Source organism: Bison bison, unplaced genomic scaffold (genome assembly GCF_000754665.1).
Source record: "Bison bison bison isolate TAMUID 2011002044 unplaced genomic scaffold, Bison_UMD1.0 scf7180017864201, whole genome shotgun sequence".
NCBI lineage: Eukaryota > Metazoa > Chordata > Mammalia > Artiodactyla > Bovidae > Bison > Bison bison.
In genome coordinates this window covers 2,630,625-2,634,027 of record NW_011494773.1, presented here as the reverse complement: position 1 = coordinate 2,634,027, position 3,403 = coordinate 2,630,625, and the positions used below count along the sequence as shown (strand labels likewise).

The 3,403-nt window shown below is 43.3% G+C and overlaps 1 protein-coding gene across 3 annotated transcripts in view; it reads right to left on the bottom strand.

The window, feature by feature from the left end:
- NRXN3 (neurexin 3) overlaps positions 1-3,403 on the bottom strand; it is a 1,738,382-nt gene that overhangs the window by 1,683,673 nt on the left and 51,306 nt on the right. The gene's annotated exons all lie outside the window — the stretch shown is intronic.

The window sequence follows — 3,403 nt, the reverse complement described above, 5'->3', positions numbered from 1 at the left end:
TGGTCAACACTGAAATCAGACTGATTATATTCTTTGCAGCCAAAGACGGAGAAGCTCTATACAGTCAGCAAAAACAAGACCGGGAGCTGACTGTGGCTCAGACCATGAACTCCTTATTGTCAAATTCAGACTTAAATTGAAGAAAGTAGGGAAAACCACTAGACCATTCAGGTATGACCTAAATCAAAAATAACAATGAACACACACAAATGGTTCACAGAAGGAAGAAGTGAAAGGTGATCTTAAGGACCATTGTATGAAGGCCTGGAGTTTCCAGGCTAAGAAGAAAGGACTTGATCTTGCAGCTGATGGGAGACACCGACGGCTCACGGGCAGGAGAATGCCCTTGGGAAAATGACGTTGGGGAAGATCGTGTTGGCAATGGTGTGGACAGGATGGATTAGAGGGGAAAGAGAGAGAGGCACAGAGACCTGTCATAGGCAGAGGGCCGAAATTAGTATCGAGGCAGCAGGAAGGAAAAGGCAAAAAGGATTCAACAGGCTTTGGGTGACCGATGAGATGCTTCAGGGGACGAATGGATGGCAGACTGAGTGAGGCGCAGTCAGAGACAGGAAGGTGGGATGGAGTTGGGAGATGGATCTGGAATGAGGGTGATAATGAATTCTGTTTTAGGCATGATAAGCTGGAGAAACAGAAGAATCACTGAAGCAAAAAGTCTAAGGTGCATTTAACATTACAGGAATAATTCTGCAAGAGAGTCAGGACAAATGTAAAAGTGTATCATCTCCCCTTCTTGAAAGAGAAGAGTCTGTGCCCATATAAGTGAATGAAGCCTCAAATAAAAAGGGGCCAGAGCCCTGAGTCTTAATCTGGGAGGGATGGGGATTATTAAAGTACCCCAGAGTTTCTTTTTTTTCATGCATATTCCAACATTAAAGTAAAACTTTACATTCAAAAAGAAAAAGGAACTATATGGCTTTCCAATATAGATACAGAAAAATAATGCTCAAAAAAAAAAAAAAAAAAAGCCTTCACTGAGGATATAATTAACAAGGAAGGAAAAGCAATCTATGCTAGCTGTGTGATATGTGTGTGGCTGATGAGAAAAAGAGGAGGGGGGCTTCTTGTTAATCTCAGAGACAGAAGGTCAGCAGCAGCCCCTCAGACCACACATCAGGCCCTGGCACTAGCACCTAGCTGGACTTGGAGCTCAGCATTTAATCTGAGCCTGATATTCAAGGGATGCTGAAAGACAAGACATGGGTTGGAACGGGGGGCTCAGGGAAGCAAAGGAAAACCCACCACGTTTGTCCAAAACAATCCCACCATGGGTTGTGGATTTCAAAAGACCTTCAGTAAAGCTTCGAAAGCCAATTCCATAAAATCTCATCTAAGGAGGGCAAGGAATAGGGACTGGCCTAGGACGAGCCTTTGATCATCAGAATATGGAGAATTTTCTATACAGAGTTCTTATGGAACTACAATGCCTTTAAAAAAAATTATTATAAAAATTAGAAAGCAACTGAAATGTCTCCTAGCTAGATGTCACACTCTGTCAAAGTGCTACCTAGTTGGGTTCAGGGACCATTCTGGATCCCATGAAGATGTCTGATATTTTTCATTCTTTCTTTCACTCTTTCTCCCTGGAGGAGGACATGGCAATTTCTAGTGCTGTCTACCTCACTTTCTGTGCCTATCTATCTGTGGTTCATGGGCTTCCCAGGTGGCGCTAGTGGTAAAGAACTTGCCTGCCAATGCAGAAGACATGGGTTCGATCCCTGGGTCAGGAAGATCCCCTGGAGGAGGGCACGGCAACCCACTCCAGTATTCTTGCCTGGAGAAGCCCATGGACAGAGGAGTCCCATGGATCATGGTCCACAGGGTCAAGAACAAGAAGAGAAAAAGACTGCCAATAGGTAAGACATACGAAGTAGAAAGTACCTTAGAACAGGCTGCAAATCCTATGTAGATTATATGCAAAATACACATATGGCCCTCTAAACTATGTTACACCTTTTGGGAAAATCCCTGTGGAGGTAGTTGCAGCTGGAGAGAATGGAATGGCTACAAAAGCAGTCATCTGTAAGCGGCTGTGGCCATTATGAAGCCTGTCATGAAAATGACTAATATAGAGAATAGAGACCATTTACTGGAACAGGCGAAGAAGATGCACTGTTCAGGAGGCAGGCCAGAAGTGGAAGGCCTCCATCACTGAAGCTAATACTGTCTCCCCCTTAAACCTATAATAACCCACTCCCCTCTGATGGTTTTTAATCCTTCTTCCTTCCTTCATTCTGGCTGAGTAATTGGAGAAAGTATTTCAGGGGAGGGAGGAAGTCATTCATGGGGGAGGAGAAAAGATGCGGGAAGGAAAAAAAGCAAGTTATCTCTGCCAAGACTTCTCTCTCATTCACTTGCAGGATAACTTTTCTCCCCCTGTAAAATCCACACATATCATCTCTTTTTCCATACTGAAGTGGAGAAATGAAATGTCACTAATTGCTGTAAGTGCCAAGTGCCAACGTTGAATTTTTATGAAGTGACAAGGACTTTTAAAAAGAGTAATTACATAAAATCAGAAGGTAATGGAAACATCCACCCCAATATTTCCGGAGGAGCTAAGGAGATGGTGAAGGTAGCAAGGAGTGGGGCTTGACAAAAAGAGAAGCCCTCAGTGACCCTGTGTCTGTGGAGTGACCGTGAATTTGGAAAAGAGGGAAGGGGATAGAAAAAAATACGCATTGTAGCATGTTAAGCACTTAAAAGAGAGGAAATTCAGTTAGCTTGGTAAAAGGACAGAACTGTAACAGTGGCTAGTATTTGTTGACTGTTTAACATATACCAGACATGCTAAGTGTCACGTAACATTAAATACATCTCTGTGGGAAAGGCATTGTTGTAATGTAGATTTTACAGGTAAGGAAGCTAAGACCTAGAGCCAAAATCCCACTACTTAGGAAGCGGTGAAATGCAGATGCTAAACCAGCAGATGGATTCTCCAGGCTGCATGATAACTGTGATAACTACTAGCTACCCTGTCTTAATTCAGTGCTGGTGGAGAAGCAAGAAGACACATCTTGAACAATTCAGGACCAGAAAATAGTGCCTGGACATGAATTCAACTTCATTTATGATCCTGGTACAGCATGACTGAAGGAGCCCCCAGGGCAACTGTTTTAAATAACTGGTCACCGTCTCCCTCTCCTCCATCTCCATCCCCAGCTTCTACTAAAATATGAAGCTCTTCCCTTCCTGGGTCCTTTCTGGGGGTTACTAAGCCATTAAGAGATATTTATTCCTTGGAAGGAAAGTTATGACCAATCTAGATAGCATATTCAAAAGCAGAGACATTACTTTGCCAACAAAGGTCCGTCTAGTCAAGGCTATGGTTTTTCCTGTGGTCATGTATGGATGTGAGAGTTGGACTGTGAAGAAAGCTGAG